The following is a 26,974-nucleotide window of genomic DNA, read 5'->3' on the forward strand; positions in this document are numbered from 1 at the left end:
CGCGCTATGTGCGATTTCGCAGTGGCCGTTGCGCACGCTGTTGGATGACCTGTGCGCCGGCGTGCGCGGCGCACATTTTCAGCGCACATCCAATGTTTTTCTCGCGCACGGACTTCCATGAATCGATGTGCGCTGGTTTCCCTGCGATTTTCGCACTTGCAATGCGATTTTCGCACTTTTACTGCGATTCGCACGTTTTGGCACCTCTGCGCGGGAATTTTCGGCGCACATTAATTCCATGAATCGACCCCTTTAGATGCCATCACACATCTCATTGATTGATGGTGCATGCAGTAGTGCAGATGGGCGAAACAGGGTCTTTTGTAGGGGCTGTAGCAGCTCAGGAAGGTGGGTGAGGTGATGCAGAATAGGCTCCCACTATTCGTGGAGGGTCTCCGGTTCCAAGAGTTGGGAATAGTTCGCTAGTTCACACTAGCAGTGGAAACGACAGGGGCCCTCAGGGGCAACTCGTGAGTAAAAAGTGATGGATGCTCTAGGGGTCACCAATTAGGGTTGCAATTACTCACCGACCCCTGGCGCACTCCGGACCAAACCTCGGCAGTCAAATCCACTTCGGTTGCAGGTTCAAATGCAGCAATCTTGTGGCTCTGTGGCTTTCAGGAACGAAGTTACAGGATTGATTCCCAAATGGCACAATGGCGATTTATCTGCTCCTGGTGGATGGATCAGGCCAGTTCCGCTGTAGCAGGCTTCAGGGCACAGTGGGGCACAGCTGCAATGAGTTTGCATAGCCTTGCAGGCTTATGGACCTCCTCAGCAACTTTGGATTCTCTCCATTCATGTTCATTAACCACTTTAAGGGCTTATGGTCAGTTTGCACAGTGAAGTGGGTCCCATAGAGGTAGGGCCTCAGCTTCCTTAGGGCCCACACAACAGAGAAACATTCTTTCTCTACTGTGGACCATCTGAGCTCTCTGTACTTAAGATGGCGACTAATGAAGCCAATAGGGTGTTCCTTACCCTCCTCATCTACTTGTGATAGTTCAGCTTCTATCCCAGTGTCAGAGGCATCTGTTTGCACAATAAAAGGTCTTTGGTAATCAGGGGCCCTGAGGACAAGGAGTCCTTTAAGCCATTGAAGGCCTTCCCACGCTCTTCAGACCAAGTCACCTTCTTGGGTTTCTTAGGAGTTGTGAGAGCAGTCAGAGGGGCAGCTATGGTGCCATAGTCTGCCATGAAATTCCTGTAGTCCCCGGTGAGTCCTAAAAAGGCTCTCACATGGGTTTGAATAGTGGGGCAAGTCCAGTCTTGTACCGCTTGTACTTTACTGGGTAGAGGCTGTATCCTCCCTCCACCTACTTCATGTCCAAGGTAGACCACTGAACCTTGTCCAATCTGGCACATGCTGGCCTTTATGGTGAAGTGGGACTTGTGAAGAGCCTGCAACACAATCCTAAGGTGTTTCAAATGATCCTCCCAGGTGGCACTGAAAACTGCTATATCATCCAGATTTGATAGACAAACTTCATCCAAGCCATTAAGGACATGATTCACAAGCCTCTGAAAAGTGGCAGGGGCATTCTTCAGCCCAAAAGGCATTACCTTGAACTGGTAAAGACCCTCTGGTGTTGAGAAAGCTGTCTTCTCCTTGGCATGTTCTGCAAGGGCTATTCGCCAATAGCCTGCAGTGAGGTCAAATGTGCTGAGGTATTTGGAAGCACCCAAAGTATCCACCAGCTCATCTGTCCTAGGCAAGGGGTGTGCATCTGTCTTGGTGACGGCATTCAGAGCCCTGTAATCCATACAGAACCTCAACTCAGAGGTGCCTGCCTTTGGAGCCAAACCCACAGGGCAGGACCAAGGACTACTGAAGGGTTCAATCACCCCAAGATCAAACATTTTGTTGTCCTCTGTCTTAATGTAAGACCTTACTTTGTCTGACATCCTGTATCCCCTACCTTTAGTAGGTACACTATCTACTGTGTTAATGTCATGTTTGCACCAAGGTGTCAAACCAGGAGTTTGTGAGAACACGGAGAAAAATTGCCTCAGCAAACCTTTCACCTCAGCCTGTTGATCAGAAGTCAGATGAGGGGCCACCTTGGCACCCTCAATGGTGCTATCTGAAGGACTGCCCTGGAACAGGTCAGGAAGAGGTTCTGACTCCTCCTTCTCAACATCTGAAGCCAGCAGCAGTGCAGCGATTTTAACTCTTCGATGAAAGCCTTTAGCCTATTCACATGGAACATTTTTGGAGCTTGTCCAGCCTTTCCAAGGTCCACTAAATAGTTGACCTCACTCAGTGTCTCCACCACTGTGTAAGGGCCTGGCCATTTGCCCTGTAAAGCTCTAAGCCTTATAGGATTTATGATCAGGACTTGCTGACCTGGGGAGAAATTGATGAGGGCAGCTTTCTGGTCATATCAATGTTTCACCAGTGCTTTCCCTGCCTTCAGTTTCTCACTAGCCAGACCCATCAGGAGTACCATCCTTTTTCTGAGCCCTAGCACATAGTCTACTATGTTGGTAGTGATGGGGGGAGTGGGTTTCTCCCATGCCTCCTTGACTATTGCTAAGGGTTCCCTCACAGGGTGACCAAACCTGATATGATATTATATGATATGATAGGTTATTTATAAGGCGCTTAATACCCAGAGATTTCTATGCGCGGTCCCGGGGTTGGAACCTGTGGTGCTCCGTGTCGGCTTGCTTTCAAGGCGAGCACATTGCCCCTGAGCTATCCTCCCAAGACGAAGTTTGAAGGGGCTGAAGCCAACACCCTCCTGAGGTACCTCTCTGTAGGCAAACAGTAAGCATGGCAATAGAATATATAATTTTCTTCTTTGGGGCTCTTCCAGAGCCCCAATCATGCTCTTTAAGTTTCTGTTAAACCTTTCTACAAGACCATTGGTTTGTGGGTGATATGTGGATGAAAACTTATAGGTGACACCACATTCTTTCCACACGGCCTGCATGTAATTTGACATAAAGTTGCTGCCCCTATCAGACACAACTTCTTTAGGGAAGCCAACCCTAGTAAATATGCCAAGTAAAGCTTTTGCAACTGACTTGGCAGTTACAGTCTTCATTGGGATGGCCTCAGGACTCAGGATACCTGGTGGCATGGCCAACAAGCACCAGGATAAACCTATTTCCTGAGGATGTTTGAGGGTCAAGGGGACCAACTATTTTGATCCCTACCCTCTCAAATGGTACCCCCATACCTGGAAGTGGTACCGATGGATTGTTGTGCCACTTTATCCAGATAACTGGCAGGTTGCACAACTCCTGCAGTGACTTTCTACTTACACCCCCATCTTGGGCCAGTAGATATGGAAAGATAACCTTTGCTTGGTTCTCTTGATGCCAAGGTGACCAGCAAGGGGCACTTCATGAGCCAACTGCAGGAGGAAGGGTCTTACAGCAAGGGGAACCACCAACCTCCTATGGTCTCCTTCTGTAGACCCTGTAGGCTCACCTTAGAGGAGCCCACCTTTCCAATAAATCCTATGCTTCCCGAGAGGTTTACCTCCATGCTGGGAGCAGGCCTATCTCCTTAGGCCTTACAGAGATGGGCACTCTCGTTGGCCCTTACTGAATCCAATCCTGTCAGGACCACCTTCTACTAACAATCCTTGTAGTTCAGGATGGTCATTGGGATCAAATACTCCAGGTAATGCCTCTTCCTCGTCAGGTTCAGGTGTTTGACCAACTACCATCACCTCAGTGGTAGGTGAGTTAGTGGGAATGTTTCTGTCTTTCTTGACTCCTTTAGCCTTGGGTTTCCCATTTGGCTTGGGCATGGCATTGGACTTGGCCAGTGCAGCCCTTGTTTGTGACCTTGTGCAGGGCCTCTCTGCTGTGTCTCCCACAAGCCCTAAAGCTCTGAGAACATTCCCCAGCAAGACCTTTCCTGTGATATCTCTCTGAATGCTGACTGGAATCCTGACCACTGTGCCATTTATAGTAAGATTTACAGGCATAACTGGGAACTTGAGAGGTGGGCCATCAGCCAACTTAGTGGGTAACAGAGGAGCTCTGGCAATTTCCTCTGGGTCTACCAAGGTATAATTCACTACAATTCTGCTGCACCCACTATCCCTAAGGGCAGGCGCAGCTACTCCATTAATCAGCACACTGTCCTTAAAGTAGTGCTTGGTATTATCAGGAATCCTAGCATAAGCCTCTGAGACTTAAGGCTCCCAGGAACCCATGGAAACTAAAACTACCTCAGAATGAATCTATCCAACTGGGGAAGGAGTTTGAGTAGAAGGATGTCCCTGTAATCTCTTCTTCCTCATAGGAGGGGAAGGCCATATTAGCAGAGTGGACCTCCAAGGTTTTGACCTTACATCCGGGGTCCCCCTTCACATGGTCACTTGCTCCACAAGCTACACAAGATCCACTGGCTCATGGGACATAGGGAGGCTTATTGTAACCAGAGTTATGTTTTGGAGGATAACCTCCACTATCCTGTGTGTTCTCTTGTGACTTACCCTTACATTTCTTTTTGTGGCTCTTTTGGAAGGAAGTTATATCAGATCCCCCACCCTCCTTATCTTTGGACTTTTCCCCCTCCTCCCGCTTACTAGGATGAGTCTTGTCCTTATGGGACACCCACAATCGGCTGCTATGGCCAGCTTCTTAGGATCCAACGCCTTTGAATCTGCCAAATGCTGCTTAAGCTCAGGGGAACAAGATGCAAAAATATGTTCAAGCATGACAAGACATATCATACCCTCAAAGGTGGAGACCTTATAGCCTTCAACCCAGCCAGTCAAGTGCTTTAAAGAATCAGTCACATATGACATCCAGGTGCTTCCTTCTTTCTTGTTGTACTCTCTAAACCTCTTCATGTATTGGGCAGGAGTCTTCCCAAACTTTAGGATGAGAGTTTGCTTCAACATTGCAAAATCTACTCTTTCAGCTGTTGACATTTCCATAATGGAACTGCATCCAGAATGGGGTAATCTGCTGAGCCACCATGCAATCTTATCAGCATTTACAACCTCTTGAACTTCACATGCATACTCAAATGCATTCAACCAGTCCATAATGTCATTCTTCTCATCATGCACACTGAGCAGATCTTTAGGAAATCTTGGATGAGAGGAGATCCCAGACCCATGTCCAGATCCCTTGCATCCATTTGAAACTTGAAGCTTGGCCAGTTCCAACTGGTGATCCCTGTCCTTCTGTTTTTCTGCCTGCTCTACCTTCAGCTTAGCCATGTGAAATTCAAGCTTGTTATGCCTAAACAGCAGCTCTTGTTTCTTGAATGCCAGCATGGCCTCAGCATCAGAACTTGCAGAGGAAACATTGGAAATTACATCATCCAGGTCCTCATGGGCCCCATGAACGAGGTCAGTGGCCGAACTGTCAGTTCTGCCAGTGGGAGCAGCCCCACCTCCTTCTGCACTCTCATCAGAGGTTATGGTACTGATTCGCATCTCTTGCCATTCCATAATTTTCTGGATCATTTCCAATTTTGTACATTTAGCCAGTAAACCTCTCTCAGTACACATCTTTATCAATGTTTCTGTCTTAGAAGCATTTAAGGTTATACAGATACTTGTTTCCATTATATTAGATAGGTGTCTAGCCTTTAAAGTTATCACTACAAAGTCATTATGTGTTCTGGGTAGGGGTAATCTGAAATGCCTTCACTAGTGTGCAACACTGTGTACCTTCAGTCCTATCCCACCGCTGCACACCAATTTGTTAAGATGGATTTCTGAACTCTGACCTGGTGGGCAGAGGTTCAGAAGGCCAGCCTAGTTTCTTGGAACACGGTAACCTTCTGGACAAGCCAGACCAATCAAGGTAGCTTGGCGGCGGTCAAGACTAGGTCTCAGGAGGGGTGAGGGTGACTGAAAGACCTCAATGAGCACACAGGTGTAGATATATTAAAAATACAAATACATTTATTTCAGAGTTTCAACACACAAATGAAATCACAGTAAAACTATTAAGCCAATACAATCCTATTTCAATACATAAATACAAGACCATTTGGGTCTAAAGGGTTAATGCACAAAATGGGTCCACAACCTAAAAGGGGAAGGAAACAGGCAGTGCAAACAGTCTTTAGTCCCTTCTGCATCCGACACACTCCTAAGAGGCAGTCCAATCCCTAAGAAGAGTGGAGCCTAATGCTCAAATGTGCATGCAATGCCAGCGAACGCGGTAGTTCAAATGGGCAAAATGGGGTCTCTTCAAAGGTCTGTAGCAACTCAGGAAGGTGGGTGAGGCGATGAAGAATAGGTTCCCTCTACTCAAGGAGGGTCTCCACTTGAGGGCAGAGTCGATTACAAGAGTTGGGAATAGTTCGCACTAGCAGTGGAAAGGAGAGGGGGCTCCGAGGGGCCACTTGTGCAGAAAAATGGATGGAGGTGCTAGGGGCCACCAGTTAGCGTTGCGATTACTCACCGGCCCCAGCCCACTCCAGACCAAACTTCGGCAGTCGAGTCCACTTCGGTTGCAGGTTCAAGTGCGGCAATCTGGCCGCTCTGCAGCTTTCTGCGATGAAGATACAGCGATGACTCCCAAACGGGACAGTGGTGATTTCTCCACTCCCGGTGGATGATCAGGCCAGATTCACTGCAGCAGGATTCAGGGGCAAGAGGGGCACAAATGCAACACACCTGCAAAGGTTGTCACCAGGGCTGGACGACACGGTAACCGCATATACTCTGGTTCAGGCGCACTCGTCTCACTTCAGACCTGGGAACACCAAGTTGTCAATCTGGAAAAGTGAATACCCTTCATTTGAATGATGGACGTATCTTGATGGCCGAAGGCCAACCGTCTTATGTACAGAATTATAGAAATACAGACTGCTATGCTTGACGAACAAGCGGCCATTTTAAACGTAGCAAGAATCGCCATTTTGCTTGTTAACCATTGCTCATTGCTTTCTGTCTAAAACTGCTTTGCAGGTTGCAATTCTTGCGAATTCTGCTTACTCTGCTCAACTGTTAACATTGTTGTCTAAATATGAAAGGGCAAGGTCGTGGGACTGAGGAGTTTGTTGAAACTCCTCACGAGTAGCCCAAAAAGGAATGCCCACGCTCCCTTTCTGTAGCCTTGAGGGAGAGCTGCAGGGCATTTAATCATTTCACAGCTGCCAGCCAGTCTCGTACTGTGGTAGAATATGTTAGAATAAAGCAGCTAAAGGCTTGAATTATGCTCTTCTTACGGCCCCCCCTCACAAAACCCTTTAGAGCGTGTCGGCTCCCAGGACACGAATAGCACCTCAGATAGCAAAGCTTGGAATGTGGCTCTTCCCCCGTGTGCAGCTTGCTTCCAAGAACAGAAGCACCGTGTTCTGTTCAACAACTAGAAGATGCCTCCGCACTTTCTAAATTACACATTGTTGCTAGAATAGACATCGAAAGTGTCATAATTGTCATACTCGTCAGAAATGTCCATCATCATCCAGAGTTCAAAGAAACTTAATAAAAGGGGGGTGTTAAACATGACATAGCTGATTGTATGATATGCATTTTGTATATGTAACTGATGTACGTAATTCGCTCTCTTGCGTCCCTCGAGGTCTAGAGAATACACGTTGCGGGGCGTGAGACCACAGTTGGCCAATTGGGACTATTTTTGCTTGCAATAAACCCTAGCATTGGGAATTTGAACCTCGTGTCTGGCGCATCCTTTCGTGTATGGTTATTGCCTTGTTTCCATATCGCGAGGGACCCCTAGGGGCCCCTTTCAAAGTGTACGAAATTCAGTGCGAGGGTGCCATGAACACAGCTAGTGATATACCAAGTTTCAAGGGCCTCCTCTAAACGGCGGCGGTATCAGGGCAAAGGGTCTGCGTAAGCTGGTCAGCCCACTGGCTGGCCCAGGGGCACTTCTGAGAAGGCTTACTTGCAAGTTTTGATGAAGGTGCCGAGAATAGTTGGTCCCACTATTCCAATGGGTCGAAGCGTCTTCGCAGACCTTCTAGGACGACCAGATGCAGGGTGATCCCACAGGACGATAGCGGGCTCATGGTGTCAAACCTTCCAGCGGTTCCTCGACTCTGCTTCTTAGTTTCAGGATACTTGGATCCTATCCTTTGTTCAGTGAGAACGCCAGAGATTGGTATGGGTGTTTGGGGCCTTCTCTTATCCAGAATCTCCTTTGTGCCAAAACGAAGAGGACCCAATGGGGGATCTGCTCACATACAGGCATACCATATGTGGACCAATCATGGACCACGGTGGTCCGAGGCATTCACAGCACTCCATACTCTCTGTCACCCAGCATGTGTATTGGAACCAGACGTTCCAGCCCACAGCCTGGAGGCACACACACAAGGCATGCAGAAGCCCACAAAAGCTTGGCGTTTCGCGGGAGAATGCATGCCCAAATAAGGACTGACCAGGGTCGGCTCCACCTGGGGAAGGTGAAGGAGCAAGATGGCCAAAGACAATACAAAGAACCTCGTGGCATGGCCATTTTGGAGCCAGGCCACCTATTTGCGCCAAACGCGGTAATCACGGTTTAACTGGCAGGAAATGCTTAAAAATATACGAAATGATAAGCTGCCACCACCCCTGTCCAAGGCACATATGCACTTCTCCTAAATAATTCTTCAAGAGTATCTAGGGCCTTTGGAAATGACCAATAGACACATGTGTACTGTACTGAAAGGTACATTGTACACTTGTTACATGTTGCAGAAAAGGTGCAGCATTGGAAAGGACTAAGGGAAACAAAGTCTCCCAGTACTGACTGTTTTAAGGGCATGTCAGTTTCCCCATTAAAAGTGAGCGAGAAGCCCAGAGGAGTGCAGTAGACGGCTGGGCTCCTCTGGTAAAGTCAGACTATGGTGTTAAACATCAGCAAAAAGTAGGCGGTACACAACTGGAGGGAAAATTACACATGAAATGGGAATCTTTCCTAACACTCGCCCCTCCCAGATCAAGGACAGGGAGAATTAATCCACCCCTGGATGAGTCTCATGTTCAGGTCGGTTAAACATTCTGGACAACCTATGTTGCTATGTTGGACACCTGGCCTATGCTCAATAGTGAAGTCAACGCCTTGCAGACCACCTGAGCAACTTTAGATTCTGTCCCTTCATGTTCATTAGCGACTGTAAGGGCTTATGGTCAGTTTGCACAGTGAAGTGGGTCCCCATAGAGGTAGGGCCTCAGCTTCCTTAGGGCCCAGACAACAGAGAGGCATTCTTCAACCCAAAAGGCATTACCCTGAACTGGTAAAGACCCTCTGGTGTTGAGAAAGCTGTCTTCTCCTTGGCATGTTCTGCAAGGGCTATTTGCCAATAGCCTGCAGTGAGGTCAACCATGCTGAGGTACTTGGAGGCCCCCAAAGTATCCACCAGCTCATCTGATCTAGGCAGGGGTGAGCATCTGTCTTGGTGACAGCATTCAGAGCCCTGTAATCCACACAGAACCACAACTCAGAGGTACTTACTTTTGGAACCAAAACCACAGGGCTGGACCAAGGACTACTAGAGGGTTCAATCACTGCACGATCCAACATTTTGTTGACCTTTGTCTTAATGTAAGACCTTACTTTGTCTGACATTCTGTATCCCCTATGTTTGGTAGGTACACTGTCTCCTGTGTCAATGTCATGTTTGCACCAAGGTATCAAACCAGGAGACTGAGAGAACAAGGGGGAGAATTGACTCAGCAAACTTTTCCCCTCGGCTTGTTGATCAGCAGTCAGGTGAGGGGCCACTTGGACACCCTCAATAGAGCTGTCTGAAGGACTGTCCAGGAACAAGTCAGGGAGAGGTTCTGACTCCTCTTCCTCAACATCTGGAGCCAGCAGCAGTGCAGCGATTTCACCTCTTGGGATGAAAGCCTTCAGCCTATTTACATGTAACACTTTTGGAGTCTGTCCAGAACTTCCAAGGTCCACTAAATAGTTAACCTCACCCAGTGACTCCGCCACTGTGTAAGGGCCTGAGCATTTGTCCTGTAAAGCTCTAGGCCTTATAGGATTCATGATCAGGACTTGCTGACCAGGGGTGAAGTTGATGAGGGAAGCCTTCTGGTCATACCAATGTTTCACCAGTGCTTGCCCTGCCTTCAGTTTCTCACTAGCCAGATCCATCAGGAGTGCCATCCTTTTTCTGAGTCCTAGCACGTAGTCTACTATATTGGTAGTAATGGGGGGAGTGGGCATCTCCCATCCCTCCTTGACTATGGCTAAGGGTCCCCTCACAGGGTGACCAAACAGAAGCTCAAAGGGACTGAAGCCAACACTCTCCTGTGGTACCTCTCTGTCGGCAAACAGTAAGCATGGTAACAGAAGATCCCATTTTCTTCTTTGGGGTTCTTCCAGAGCCCCAATCATGCTTTTCAAGGTCCTGTTAGACCTTTGAACTAGACCATTGGTTTGTGGGCGATATGCAGATGAATAATTATTGGTGACACCACATTCCTTCCACATGGCCTGCATATACTTTGACATAAGGTTGCTGCCCCTATCAGACACAACGTCTTTAGGGAAGCCAACCCTAGTAAATATGCCAAGCAAAGCTTTTGCAGCTGACTGTCTCAGGCTTCAATGGGATGGCCTCAGGATATGTGGTAGCATGGGCAACCAGTACCAGGATAAACCTCTTGCCTGAGGATGTTTGGGGGTAAAGGGAACCAACAATGTTGATCCCTACCCTCTCAAATGGTACCCCCATTACTGGGAGTGGTACCAGTGGAGCCTGGATTGTTGAGCCACTCTTACCAGATAACTGACAGGTGGCACAACTCCTGCCTGCAGTGACTTTATACTTGCACCCCCATCTTGGCCCAGTAGAAATGCATGGAAAACCTTTGCTTGGTTCTCTTGATACCAGGGTGACCAGCAAGGGGCACTTCATGCGCCAGCTGCAGGAGGAAGGGTCTTACAGCAAGGGGAACCACCAACCTCCTGTGGTCTCCTTCTGTAGACTCTGTAGGCTCACTGTAGAGGAGCCCACCTTCCCAATAAATTCTATGCTTCCCAAGAGGTTCACCCTCAAGCTGGGAGCAGGCCTGTCTCCTTAGGCCTTCCAGAGATGGGCACTCGTGTTAGCCCTTACTGAATTCATCCCTATCAGAACCACCTTCTACTAACAAGTCTTTCAGTTCAGGATGGTCATTTGGATCAAATACTTCAGGTAACACCTCTACCTCGTCAGGTCCTGGTGTTTGACCAACTACCTCCACCTCAGTGGTAGGTGAGTTAGGGGGAATGTTTTCTTTCCCTTTTTGTCTTTTTTGACTCCTTTAGCCTTGGGTCTCCCCTTTGGTTTGGGCATGGCAGCGGTCTTGGCCAGGGCTGCCCTTGTTTGAGACCTTGTGCAGGGTCTTTCTGCTGTATCTCCCACAAGCCCTAAGGCTCTGAGATCATTTCCCAGCAAGACCTTTCCTGGGACATCTCTCTGAATGCTCACTGGAATCCTGACTACTGTACCATTTAAAATAAGATTTACAGGTATAACTGGGAACTAGAGAGGTGGGCCATGAGCCAATTTAGTGGGCATCGGGGGAGCTCTGGCAACTTCCTCTGGGTCTACCAAGGTAGAACCCACTACAGTTCGACTGCAACCACTATCCCTAAGAGCAGGAGTGTCTACTCCATTAATCAGCACACTGTCCTTAAAGGAGTGCTTGGTATTATCAGGAATCCTAGCATAAGTCTCTGAGACTTTAGGAACCCATGGAAACTAAACCTACCTTAGAATCTATCCCACTGGGGAAGGCATCTGAGGAGCAGTAGGCCCCTGTAATCCCTTCTTCCTCATAGGAGGAGAAGGCCAGATTAGCAGAGGGGACCTCCAAGGGTTTGACCTTACATCGGGGGTCCCCCTTCACATGGTCACTTGCTCCACAAGCCACACAAGATCCACTGGGTCTGTTGACATAGGGAGGCTTACTGTAACCAGAGTTCTGTTTTGGAGGATAACCTCCACTACCCTGCGTGTTCTCTTGTGACTTACCCTTATTTTTCTTTTTGTGGCCTTTCTGGGAGGAAGTTTTATCCGATCTCCCACCCTCTTTATCTTTGGACGTTTTCCCCTCCTCCTGCTTACCAGGATGAGTCTTGTCCTCATGGACACTATGTGACACCCACAAATCTGCTGCAATGGTGTGACACCCACAAATCTACTGCAATGGTCAGCTCCCTAGGATCGAACTCCTTTCAATCTACCAAATGCTGCTTAAGCTCAGGGGAACAAGATGCAAACATATGTTCAAGCAATGCAAGACATATTATACCCGCAAAGGTGGAGACCTTATAGCCTTCAACCCAGCCAGTCAAGTTTTTTAAAGAATCAGTCACATATGACACCCAAGTACTTCCTTCCTTCTTTCTTTACGTACTCTCTAAACCTTTTCAAGTATTGGGTAGGTGTCGTCCCAAACGTTAAAATGAGAGTTTGCTTCAACATTGCAAAATCTACTCTTTCAGCTTTTGACATCTCCATAATAGCACTGCAGCCAGAATGGGGTAGTCTGCCGAGCAACCATGCAATCTTATCAGCATTTACAACCTCTTGAACTTCACATGCATACTCAAGTGCATTCAACCAGTCCATAATGTCATTCCTCTCATCATACACACTAAGCAGATCTTTAGCAAATCTTGGATGAGAGGAGGACCCAGACCCATGTCCAGATCCCCTGGATCCTGGTGAAACTTGAAGCTTGGTCAGTTCCAACTGGTGATCCCTGTCTTTCTATTTTTCTGCCTGTTCCATCTTCAGCTTAGCCATGTGAAATTCAAGCTCCTTCTGCTTAAACAGCAGCTCTTGCTTCTTGAATTCCAGCATGGCCTCAGCCTCAGAGCTTGCAGAGGAAACACTACATATAGCATCTTCCCTGTCATCATGGGCACCACTGTCGAGGGCAGCGACAGAACTGTCAGTTCTGCCAGTGGAAGCTGCTCTACCTCCTTCTGCACTCTCATCAGAGGCTATGGCACTGAGTTGCAACTCTTGCCATTCAATGATTTTCTGCATCATTTCCAATTGTGTACCTTGAGCAGGTAAACCTCTCTCAGAACACATCTTTCTCAATGTTTCTGATCTAGAAGCATTTAAGGTTATGAAGGTACTTGTTTCAATTATAATAGATAGGTCTATGGCCTTTACAGTTATCACTACAAAGTCACTATGTGTCATGGTTAGGAATAACTTGAAATGCCTTCACTAGGTGGCCACAACTTCATCTGGGGCTGAGTATCCTTTGATTGTGTGCACTGGGGTTATTTTGTCCGGAGGGGTAGGGTCCAGTATCTGGGTTGTTTTTTTGCTTATATCAGATGTGTGGGTTTCTGTGTTTTTGTGTGTAGTGTGGCTGGCCCTTTTGGTCGTGTTTGGTACTTGGGAGGTATGCGGAAGAGGAGCAAGGAGCAGGGGTAGTTATTAGGTGGCAAACAGTGGCAAGGTTCACAGGACAGGTACCTTTCTTCACAGTGGCAAGAATCAAGGGCAGCAGTACCCTATTCAGCCTGGTGGCTATACTCAAAAATGCAGCTGAATTTAAACACGGTGGCTATACACAAAAAAGCAACTAAATTCAATACAGTGGCAATACGCAGAAATGCAGTTAAGTTTGAACACAGTGGCTGTACTCCAATATGCACCTACATTCAATACAGTGGCTATACCCAGATATGCAGCTACATTTTAACACACTGGATGTATTCGAAATGCACTTAAATAGCAGAAGCAATTGTCCCCTCATCCAGAGAAGAACGGAAGACCTGCTTGGGTTTAGCGTAGTGTTGTGTGAAATATGGACCATCTGCTCATTGATCAAGAGAGTGGTGTAATTAGAGCAGCAAGAGAGAGCTTTTCGAAGAGGTATAACATGCATGATAAATGCACCATGCTTAAAACCTTTTGATCCCAAGCGAGGGACCCCTACGTAACTGGATGGTAGCTCGTACAGTCTGAGAGCCACAGTAAAGCCAAGGAGATAAGCCTTTGCTTCAAAGATGCTTTCACAAACCAAACAGAACCATCTGTAATTGAACAAGAGATGGTTGCCTGCACCTGGGTAACTCAAAATCTCAGAACCTACATACAAGTTCCAACTACTTACAGATCACACACACCTTTTGTGCACTTGCTCAGTCCAGGTGGCATGAAATGGTCAATCAAGAGATTGGCCAGACTGGCTTCAAAATTACAAGAATATACATTTCACATGCAACACCCTGGCGGTAAGAATAACCAAGCAGAATGTATTTCCCACCCCAGCAGGTCGGTCAGTTCCTACAGCACTAGCATTTCACAGTCGTACCGTGTTTTATTTATTTATTTCTATAGCGCCGAAGCCCGCAGGCATCAGGGCACATTACATGAAGACAAGGACAACAGAAAAGGGACGGGACAGTAGAGTAAGATTACTAGTATGATTAGATTACATTACATGGACATTAGTATGTAAGCAGGTCCTTTATTTGAACAGCAGTGTCTTCAGTTTCGTCCTGAAGGATAGGTAGTTAGACACTAGCCTTAGGCTGTTTGGGAGCTCGTTCCACGTAGATGCCGCTTTGGTAGGTAATGCTCGATTAATCGGAAGGCATGGAGATCAGCCATGGGAACCAATGCCACCCTGTTTAAAGTCCAACATTTTATCACCCGAGATTGGCCAGGTTGTTATCAAAAACTCTACAACCATTCATTCATATAGCTCATGATTTGCCGCCATGTCTAGTGTAGTGGTTCTATTTGTGGCCAAAGCTATACGCCAACAGCCATTGAGAAGACCCACCAAGCACATCTGGTCGCCACTCTAACCGAGACATGAGCATGGTAAGCGTATTGATAGTGGCAGGATGGACACCAAGGATCACAGTCTAGACACACCAGGGCTTCTCGTTCAAATTAGGATTGTGGAGGATTGTGTAGCTAATAAGTACTTTCTAAAAGATGTACAAAGACGCCACTGATACATCACCTGTATAGAAATTAGTCCTAATTCATATTGAATCCACGGACTGGAGATGCATGAGGGCAGTCCTAGTAAGTACACTTCTCCAGTATTTCCCCTCTATCTTCCTAAAAATCGCTTCACCTAGAGTTTGGCATGTCTCTAGGCCATACAATTGTACAGCTACAGTGTTTTGCACGTAGTATGTTATTAATGGATTTATTGAAAACATTTCATGTCTATTCAAGATGATTTTGGCTTGATGAATTGATGTGGCTAGTTTTGAGTCAAGCTTAATCAGATGTAACTTATTTTGTGGATTCTTATTGATAATCATGCCTAGATAAGTGTAATGAGTAATAACTTTGATCTTGGAATTGTTTATGTTCCACGTTGGTTCATTCCATGTGTAGCTTTTAGTCGTACAAGCCAATATCTTAGTTTTGGACAAATTGATGTGCAGCTCATTGTTCTCAATATATCGAGCAAGAGCATCTAGTGAATTTTGTAGTCCTGAGGGAGTCTTGGCTATTAACACCAGGTCATCCGTGTACATTAAGACAGAGATTGCATTAATGCCAGGTTTAGGTGCATCTGTTGTGATGGTGCTAAAAGCTTGTTTGATATCATGAACAAAATAATTGAAACTTGCAGAGGCAAGTATGCACCCTTGCTTAAGGCCCCTTGTGGTTGCAATAGGGGCTGACAGTAATCCTTCTAAAGTTAGCCTAATTTGTATGGTTGTTCGTGAATGAAGTGCTTCCAGAATTTCGATCAAGGTTTGAGGACAGTTATCTGTGCGTAGCTTCTTAAATAACAGTCTCCTTGATACGGAATCAAAAGCCGCGTGTAGATCTACAAATGAAAAATAGAGTGATTGTTTGGTGGTTGAGGCTTGTGCTTTTGGGGCATGAATATCACTCCCTAGGTGCTCTATCTCCGCACCATCAGATGTTCCACGAAGCAAGCGACCGCTTCGTTTCCTCTTTGCACTGCTGATCGGACGAAGAACAGCTGGTTCAGGAACATTCACGAAGCGCAGGCCAATCCAAAATGCCCGGCGCGACTCGGGCCCACAACGAGGATCGACCCGGTTGCTAAGCAACCAACCCGCATTTTACCCAGCAAGCACCGCCGGTAGCCGAAGCGGTCGGAGGAAGGCCAGGAGAAAGGCCCTGTTGGCCTCCTGTTCGCCGATGGGTGCTGCAAGCTGCTGATTTCTACACACCCATATTCAAAGGCCGCTTAATGAGAGCTAAATGAGCTTGGGTCCTAGATTTACCTTCGGATGCGGATCTCTGGTGCACACCACCGGCGCCAGGAGTCTTGTTGGGGTAAGTTCCCTACCACGCCTAGGTGATCCCTCTATCCGCGCATCATGTGCTGTTGACACTTCTGAACCTGCACGCGCTTTGCAAGTGACTCACCCGGCCGTACTTACTGCAACCTTTATATTCATCCACGCTAATCATGTTGTACTGTCCATGTGCTGCATTTACCGCTACCAGCATTTAATATTCTTCCTTGGTCATCTCAGCCATGTAAGCACTGCTTGTCCTTACTTCCTATTAACTTCAGCCCCCTTATGCACTCCCTTCACTCTTAGTTACTCTGCTGAGCATGAACTCTACACGTTGGTCAACATAGCACTAGTATGTATTGCTAGGCATCCACTATGTACTGCTAGATATTCATTGCCATTATGCCATACTCGATTGTTTGAATAGTCATCGCCGATCACTCTAGCATCTGTACGTACCTAATAGGCATTTTTAGACACTGTGCCTCCTTTGTTGCTGGGCTTTAAGGTTCATGGTAACCATCTGACACTCGCTGCCACGATATGCCCAAATCACCATAAACCCAACACAAAGTTACACCCAGGACCTACTGCCTGCACTATTACGCCACGCTGTCAGCCGCCCACTGCGTCACCCTCTACCCACTAGCTCCCCACATCACATTGTGCGACACTATTATTAATTATGTATTGCACATGGATTATCTACCTACTGTACTCTTTACCTAACTTCATCACCCCTAAGCGCACCCATCTGCACTCGCATCACCTCATTACATTGTTTACCTTTCTGGCCTCAATCTCACTACGATCTGTATCCACTATGGCCTCGCACCCTAGTTTCAGCTACCACAACTATTTCAACACTATCGTGCTCATCTCCATCCTGCAACACAATATCGCACAATCCATACCTAAATGAGCCAGCCTTGTGGCTACAACACTTCACCACCAAACCCACCCCGAACCAACCATGCCCTACGCGCATCAGGAATGCCAGGCTTTGCTCTCGCTTCTACTACTACTCAAACACACATCTCACATCACGGAACGGCATCTCTCCTCACGATTATACTTCATCCTTGCCTAACACTGCCAGGTCCAAAATCACCACAGATGAACCCTCACCACTACGCTTACTCAGTTGCCTATCCCCAAGCCGATGGAGCAAACCTTGTGCCACTCCAGTCCGGAACCAAAGATTAGCAACCAGATGTCACCACTGGTCCTACCACCTGAACACAGACGTCAGGGACAATTCAGCCAACTTAACCCACACCCCAGATACCTCACTATCGGGTGAAGCCTCCCCAGCCAACACTCCCAAGACCCTAGCTAAACTCAAAGGGGCTCTCATTAACCCCCGCTCTGTTTCCGCTCACGCGCTAGACATCGCTGACTTCATTGTGACTGAAAACCTTGACTTTCTGGCTGTTACAGAAACCTGGCTACATGCGGCATCTGGCTCTGCCCTGACCCTCGCCATTCCCGATAACTACTCCATCATTAGATGTGATAGGGACACCAATCAAACTAAGGGGGGGGGATTAGCGTTTATATTCAAGAGCTCTCTTAACTTAAGAATCGCTAACAGTCATCAGCTACCCTCTGCTGAACTACTCTCAATCAAACTCCCAATCTCTCCCAATCATACTGCCTTAGTACACCTCATCTATCGGCCACCTGGTCCTACGTCCACATTCGTAGAAGATATCTCTTCTATCCTAGCATCCAGCACTAAGCCTAAATCCCAAATTATCATACTTGGTGACCTTAATCTAGGCTATTTGGACACGAATGACACTAAAGCCGGTGACCTAGCCAATGTCCTATCTGACTTTGGCTTCACTCAGCATGTAAACGTACCTACCCATATCAAAGGACGTACACTGGATTGGGTTTCTGACATGAATTGTGCACTAAACTTAATCTCGGTGCTACCATGTGCATGGTCCGACCATCACAAAATAACATTTTCCATCAAATCTTGCCCATCTATGGATAAACCTTGTACGGCGCCACCCACAGTTACTCGTAACAAGAAGGATATCACAACTGAGAAACTACTCCCACTCATCCTACCACTTTTAAATTCGGTCTCCACAACCTGTGCTGACCCTACCGTTCTGGTGGACACCTACAATCGAGCTATGTTAAAAGCCTTGGATTCCATTGCCCCACTTAAACAGCGCAAAGAAAAATCACGCAACCATCTCAACCCCTGGTTCACCCCACTTCTACGAGAACTTTGCAAAGATAAACGCAAAGCTGAGTCTCTCTGGAGAAACTCACCTATGCCAGAAAATAAAATTAACCTTCTATCCATCACCCTCTCTTACAAAGAAGCCATACTAGCGGCAAAAAAAGAAGTCTATAACAACAGGATCACACAAGCTCAATCCAATACTAAGGAACTCTTTAGAATTCTGAAGGAATTAGAGTCCCCAGCCGCCCCCATTGACACCTGTACCCCTGACACTGAATGGTGCGCCAACATACAAAAAGCATTACTCAACAAAATCACGACACTCCAAGCTAAAATTAACACAAAAAAAAACCATCTCCGCGACTCAGCAGGGAACCCCCAACCCTCCAACATCTCATCCCCCATTCATCCATTCAAACCTTTTAGCTTCTCACCGCTTACCACTAGGGAAGTGGAAAATATCATCAAGAAGCTAAAACCTTCTAACTGTCAAGGCGACGCCTGCCCAGCACCAATCATAAAGGAAGCAGCACCTGAGCTCGCTCCCTTTATAACATCCTTCATCAACTCCTCTTTTAAATCTGTCATAGTACCTAATAACCTCAAGGATGCTTGGGTAATCCCCTTAATCAAAAAACCTAATTTAGACCATAATAATCCCACCAACTATAGGCCCATCACCACGGTACCTTACCTCCTAAAAATCCTGGACCGAGCTGCATATCTCCAAATTCAAGATTATCTTGACAAAAATAACCTATTAGGACTCAGGCAATCTGGTTTCCGACCGAGACACGGCACTGAGACAGCCCTATTAGATCTAAAAACACAAATTGAGAATCTAAAAGACAAGGGCAAACAAGCGCTCCTACTCCTCTTAGATCTATCCGCCGCATTCGATCTGGTGGACCACCAAATCCTTTGCCAGCATCTCAAAACGGCCGCCCACTTCTCCGATGCAGCCACCTCTTGGATAAGCTCATTCCTTGCCAACAGATCCATGAGAGTCTCCTCACCTCTGGCCGCGGCTGACCCAGCGCATGTCCCTTGCGGAGTCCCACAAGGCTCATGCGTATCACCTATGCTCTACAATGCCTTTACTAAACCACTCTTTGATATTCTTGACCATCTGGGTGTCACCTACACAAATTATGCGGATGACACCCAGATACTCATCCCTATCACTGGTGACTATGTAACTGACGTCAAAGCTCTTAATGCAGTCTACTCCGTCATCCAGGCGTGGATGGCCCACCACGGTCTCTGCCTAAATGATGAGAAAACTGAGCTAATCATCCTAGGTTCTCAATCCAAACTTGCAAAACTTGACAGCAAATATGATGCCTTCATCATTGATGGTAACATTATCAAGGTCACTAAGGTCACTAAAACACTCGGTATTTATCTAGACTCGACCCTCTCTTTCACTAGACAAACCAACTCAGTAGTTTCAGCATCTGCGCACACGTGCAAACTAATCACTGCCTGCCGCCCCTTCTTATCTACGGACAATTGCTTGATCCTTGCCAGAACTCTCATCTTATCCAAAATTGATTACTGCAATGCCCTTTACCTGGGAACTAGTCAAAAAAACATTGACAAACTTCAGGTAACCCAGAATAACGCCATCAGGGCTGCTCTTAATATACCTAGGCGCACCCACATCTCCTCCACTAGACGCAACTTACGATGGCTCACCATCTCACGGCGCATTGCCCTCAAAACACTGGTTCTTAGTTACAAAGCACAGAACAATGCTGCACCAGCGTACCTGTCAGAGTGCTTCACACAACACACAGCCCACAGACCCCTAAGATCTGCACAAGCTAATACACTCATCATTCCTAGCTTCGAGCTCCAGACTGCCAGAGGCTCGAGCTTCCCAGTCTTGGCAGCCAAGCTCTGGAACTCACTTCCCAATGATCTCAGGAATGTCCCCTCCCTTCAATCCTTCAAAAATAGAGCAAAACAATGGCTTTATGAGCAAGACGAAGCTTCAGCCTCCTTTTGTAAACACTCACTGCATGCTGTACCAATCCTATCACTTCTGTATATATTGGGACGACTAACTTCCTTGTACATATATGTATATTTCTTTGCCTTATGTATATTTATACTTTGTAATATGTAACTGCCTTCCTGTAACTGCCTTTCTGTAACTTCTCACTGTAACCCTTCCAACATGCGCCCTGATGCCCGTGGGCAGGCTGCGCAATATAAATAAACAAATACAAATAATAGTTAGATTTATAGTTGTTCCAAAGCTAGCAACAAATCTGGTCTGATTTGGATCTCTGTGTGACTGAGTTGCTGTCCATTCATTGAAATCTCACAATACGAGACGTGCAAAGATTTTCCCTGGCACGTCGAGCAGAGCTATTGGCCTATAATTTGTCGGTTGGGATTGATCCCCCTTTTTAAAGATCGGTACCATGATCGATTGTTTCCACGAAGGAGGGATTCTTCTAGTTCTAATAACTTCAGTATAGATGTTATTTAAGATTTTTGACCAAATTTGTAGATGGAGTTTAAACATGTAATTACACAGTCCGTCGGGACCAGGGGCTAGATTGATTGATAGGTTGTTCAATGTCATCCTCAGAACCCATAAGTGACCAAGATTGTAAAGAGTAATCCTTGCTTTGTACATCGTGAAACAGGGGATCCTCATAAAGCAGTTGAAAGTGTTTTTTGCCATTGCAATTCACTTACACCATTAATTTGACTGTCTATTTGTGACAACCAATTTGCCTGATTAAGTATGCACCAGGTTTGGGCTGAGTTCTTGTTTGCTATGACATTTAGCATCAATTTGCCATCCTGTTGGGGTTTTTTGTGGGGGTTGTAGCAGCTCAGGAGGGTGGGTGAGGTGATGCAGAATAGGTTCCCACTATTCGTGGAGGGTCTCCCCTTGAAGGCAGAGCAGGCTCCAAGAGTTGGGAATAGTTTGCTAGTTTGGGCTAGCAGTGGAAAGGAGAGGGGCCCTCAGAAGCCACTCGTGCGTAAAACTGGATGGATGTGCTAGGGGTCACCCATTAGGATTGCAATTACTCACCGACCCCCAGCGCACTCCAGACCAAACTTCAGCAGTCGAGTCAACTTCAGTTGCAGGTTCAAATGCGACAATCTCGCAGCTCTGCAGCTTTCAGCGATGAAGTTACAGCGTTGATTCCCAAACGGGACAGTGGAGACAGTTCTGCTGTAGAAGACTTCAGGGCACAGAGGGGCACAGCTGCAATGGGTTTGCAAAGTTCGTCACCACGGCAGGGTGACACGGCAACTGTGTGTACTCCGGTTCGGGCGTTCTCTCTTTTCTCCAGACCTGGGAATGCCAAGTGTATGAAATTCAGTGTGAGAGTGCCGTGAACACAGAGATTGCGATGTACCAAGTTTCAAGGGCCTCCTCAAAACGGTGGCGATATCAGAGCAAAGGTACTGCGCAACCTGGTCAGACCACTGGTTGGCCCAGGGACACTTCTGAGAAGGCTTACTTGCAGGGTTTGATGAAGGTGCAAAGAATAGTTGGTCCCGCTATTCCAATGGGTCTAAGTGTCTTTGCAGACTTTCTAGGACGACCAGATGCGGAGGGGTCCAGCAGGACGACAGTGGGCTCAGGGTGTCAAACTTTCCAGCGGGTCACCAGCAGTTCCTCGACTAGACTTCTTAATTTCAGGATACTTGGATCCTATCCTTCCTTCAGTGAGAACTCCAGAGATCGACAGGGAATGGGTGTTTGGAGTCTTCTCTTATCCAAAATCTCCTTCGCATCAAAACGAAGAGGACCCAATGGAGATCTGCTCACATACAGGCATACCATACGTGGACCAATCATGGACCACGCTGGTCCCATGCATTCACAGCACACCAGTCTCTCTGGCACCCAGGCAGCGACATCATTTCACCAAAATGCCAGGGGTAGCGGAAGTGAGATCACATGACCCTTGACCCCGGATGACATCACAGGAAGTGATGCCATTTGACCCCACCCTGAAGTGATTTTGCGAGAAGCGACGGAAAATGACCTTTCACCTGTTGACAAAACAGGAAGTGGCATCACATAGCACTGTACATTACGAAAAATATGGTTACGATATCACTATGATGTGATGTACATTTCATACAAGAATGGATCACCATATGTATCGTTAAGATCAGTGTGTATAGGCCCATTTTACCAAATTACTGTGAATGCAATCAGACGTCCATGACCAAATGATAATGATGTGTTATTATATAGCAATCACGCTTAAGCGCTTTATATAGAAAAATATACACCCAATATCACCCAACCTGTGTTGGTACTCATTTATCGACCTCAGAAGGATGAAACGCTGAGTTGAGGCATTTAAGAACAGTCTAAATCAGAGACTGACCCCCTGAAGTGTGCCTGAAATAAACCTTTAATGAGTCCAGCAATTATTGTATAGAATTCCAGAAAGACACATTATTTGGCATTCCTATTCTTTCTTATTTAGGGTCAGTGCTGAAAGTGTTAGACTTGTGGCACTCGTGTTCTTATTTTTCCCATTTTTTAAAGGCCCTGAACAAGAAAGCCAGCCACTCCAGAAGTAAAGAGCCACATGGTGCTGGCCACCGCCCAGGAACTTGCATTACAAAAAAAAATACATTTTACTGTGTCGCCCTGCAGTTGCGACCTCTCGTGACCCCTAAATCTCGTCCCTGCACCTAAGGTGTGTATTGGAGTCCAGCCCATATCCTGGGAGCACACACACAAGGCATGCAGAAGCCCGCAAAAGCTTGGTGTTTCGCTGGAAAATGCATGCCCAAATAAGAACTGACCTGGGTCGGCTCGACCTGGGGAAGGTGAAGGGGCAAGATGGTCAAAGGACAGGACAAAGAACCTTGTGCATGGCCATTTTGGAGCCAGGCCACCTATTTGTGCCAAATGTGGTAAAAGCGGTTTGCATGGCAGGAAAGGGTTAAAAAAATATGAAAAGATAAGCTGCCACCAGCCCTGTTCAAGGCACACCTGTACTTCTCCTAAAAAATCCTTCAACAGAATCTAGGGCCTTTAGAAATGACAGGAAGACCCAAGTGCACTATACTGGAAGGTACATTGTGCACTTGCAACATGCTGCAGAGAAGTTGCAACAGTAACAAGGACTAAGGGAAGCAAAGTCTCCCATTTCTGACTGTCTGTAAGGGCATGTCCGTTTCCCCATAAGAAAGTGAGCGAAAAGCCCTGTAGGGTGCAGCAGAAGGCTGTGCTCCTCTGGTAAAGTCAGACTATGGGCCTGATCACGACTTTGGCGGTAATGCCGGCGGTATTACCACCGGTGGTATTAGCCCTACCGCCGAACTCACCGGTGCTAATAGCACCGGATCACGAGTTCGGCGGTAATGTAATTCCCCATTCCCCATTGAGCCCATTCGGGAATGCCCCATTGGGCTTAATGGGGAAAATTTGCGCTCTTACCGCCAGAGGATTTCCCACCGACGGTAATAGCGCGAATATTCGGCGGATTTCCCGCCAGCTCAGAGCTGGGGCGAAATCCACCGAAGTCCTGATTTGGCGGACCCTTAAATCTGGCAGTAATAGCGCTACCGCCGGATTTAAGGGTTACCGCCAAAGTCGTAATCAGGCAATATGTCTTTAAACAAAGCAAAACAACTGGAGGGGAAAATTAGACATGAAATGGAAATCTTTCCTAACACACTCCCACTTGACTTCGGCCTTCAATAAATGGACCAAGGGCCAAGTGACCTCTGCATAGTCTTCATTGAACTTTCGACTATAACTAGTAAGTCCAAGAATGCTTCTTAATTCTTGCAGAGTGGTAGGGTCTTTTAATGTTAATAAGGTTTCCATCTTCTTCACCTGGGGATTAAGACCCTCAGGTGTGATCTTGTGTCCTAAAAAGTTCACTCAGGTCTTACAACGCTGTGCCTTCTGAAAGGACACTTTTGCTCTGTCCTTCTGCGAGTGGGTAGGAACATAGCGGATGTCTGCTATATGTCCCTCCACAGTTGAACTCTTGATCAAAACATCATCCACATAGGCCAGGTTTCCCCTTTCGCCCAAATCGGGCATGACCTTATGTAGGAAGATGTTGAACTCATTGCCGGAGTGTTTGTATCTAAAGGGGGTTCGAACCACGTGTACTGCTGCCGCCCAAAGGTAAAGGCAAGCTTGTAACGGTCTTCCCTACAAACGGGTACTGCCCAGTAACCGTTGTCCAGGTCAATGGTGGGTACACCTTCGACCCTTGTATCTGAGCAGTCGCTGGTCGATGTAGAGAAGGGGCCATCTTGACATGTGGATCTGTTTGTTGAACTCCCTCAGGTCTGCACATAGTCTCCATTGGCTGTTTGGTTCGAGGATCCCCAGTACCGGTTTGTTGAAGGTACTGTAGAACAGACAAATTAGCCCTCAGGATTCTAAATTCTTAATAATCTCTGTGAGTGTCTGCATGGATGCGAGAGGTAACCGGTATTGTTTCGCAAATTCAGGAGCCATCTCGGGGCACGTGGCAATGATGGTTGAATAAATGGATGTGTATCCACAGTTATATGATTCCACTAAAAACATATCTCAGAATTCGAGGAAGACCAGTATTAGCTTTTGTCTTTGTTCCTCTGTCTCACAGGCATCAGCAAGATTGATCCTTTCCTCAACCATCTGCTTGAAACCTGGAAAGACTTTGGGCTTGGCAATTTCAGCGATATCCTCCAGTTGCGTGGAGAGATCTGTTTTGATGGTGTTGACCTGGACAGGGGAATTGAGGTAGTGATCCTTGACTCTGAACACTACCTCCTCCTTCCTAATGGCTGAGGTTACCTCTTGCACACTGTAGGAGCAGAAAGAGTACACCAAGAAATTCCCCCCATGCCTAGTAAAAATCTTTTCTGGAGGAATACCGTCGCTTATGTCGAAACAGTCATTTGGGATTGGTCCCATGATTTAATTACCTAAATCAATAGACTAATGTTGGGCATCAACCGCCATTCCAATAAAGGTGTCTGCACCCAAAGTGATAATTCGAGGGTCACTGTTATCCACCAATATTGTGTTCTAGGTCTACTAGAGGCATCGGATTTAAATAAAAACCTTGTTGTTCGAGATGGGAATTTAGATTTATATATGCGTCCTGATGTTTGAGGTTCTGTCCTCGCGTAATTTTGTTGGGAAGGGTAAATTGTTGCACCTGTCCTGGGATGGTAACCTCTTCTCGCACTTAAACTTCAACCGCATAAGGCAGCAGTTGAGCTGACCGGAATGCATGTTCAATGTTGTCAAAGCCCATGGGGGTACTCCCCAGTCGGGACCAGGATTTATTATTAACTCTTTAATGCTGAACTCTTTAAAATCTGCAAGGAGCTGGCTTACCCTGCTGCAGTCACTACCCCTCCTCTGGCCTCCCAGGCTCTCTGCAATGTCCTTGCCTCTCACTTTATCTCAAAACCCAGGACATACTGGCCACCCTCTCCTCCCTGTCCCCTCCACTTCCCTATCCATCTGTGATTGCTGACCCTGCTTCATCCACCCCACACCCCCTTCTCGTCCTTTCCTCTTTTCTCCCCTGATTAGGTCACTAGTAAGTCCGATCTATGAAAGCCTTGTCAAAACAGGTTCATACCTGTTCCTCTAAAACCATCAAGGATCATATTGGCACCCTCGCTCCGGCACTTGCCGATTTCTGCAACCACTCCTTTGCCTCAGGCATCCTCTTCTTAAGAAACCCACAGCTGATCCTTCTTGTCCGGCTAACTATCGCCCAATTTTCATTACTCCCTTTCTGGGCAAACTCCTGGAAAAGCTGGCCATCTCTCAGTTTAACCTTCATTCCAATTCTGTTGGCTGTCTTCATGACCACCAGTCTGGATTCAGAGCTGCGAGAAGCACGGTACCTGCTCTCCTGAACGTCTGTGAAGATCTGCTCTCCAACCTCTTCTCAAACATCGCCTCTGTCCTTACCCTACTCGATCTCTCTTTTGCTTTTGACACTGTCAACCATACCATCCTGCTCAACCGTCTCTGTGATAACCTGGGTATCACTGATCAGGCTCTGGCCTGCCTGACCTCTTTCCTCTCCCATCGACCCTCCCAGGTCAAACTTGGGTCCTTCCTATCATCTTTCTTCCTCTCTACCTGTGGTGTTGCTCAGGGGTCTAACCTCTTCCCCTGGCCTTTCAACCAATACCTGGCAACTCTCGCCCACTACATTGCCATTTTTTGCTCAAACCTCCAGTGCTATGCTGACGACACTCAATTCATTTTCAGGCTGCCCTCGGCCACCTCCTCTCCCTCTCTCATCTCTGATTGCCGAACTGCCATTCAAAATTGGTGTGCTGCCAATGATCTTTGTCTGAATGCCAGCAAGACTGAGATCTTCCTCATCGGCACACCTTCACCATCCTTTCCCCTCAATCTCTGCTTAGCCTCCCTTGGCCCTCCTCCTAACCCCACCTTCGAGGATAAGAATCTCGGGGTCATCTTTGACTCCACACTTTCCTTCTCCGCCCACATCTCTGATGTCTCTAAAAAGTCAAACTTCCTACTGCACCTCCTCAGAGGTACTCTGCCTTTCCTCTCCTTCCCCCAGAAGCTCACTGTCTCCCAAGCTCTAGTTCTCTCTAGGCTGTACTATTGTA

This window comes from Ambystoma mexicanum, chromosome 12 (genome assembly GCF_040938575.1).
Source record: "Ambystoma mexicanum isolate Mex_15411 chromosome 12, UKY_AmexF1_1, whole genome shotgun sequence".
Lineage (NCBI taxonomy): Eukaryota > Metazoa > Chordata > Amphibia > Caudata > Ambystomatidae > Ambystoma > Ambystoma mexicanum.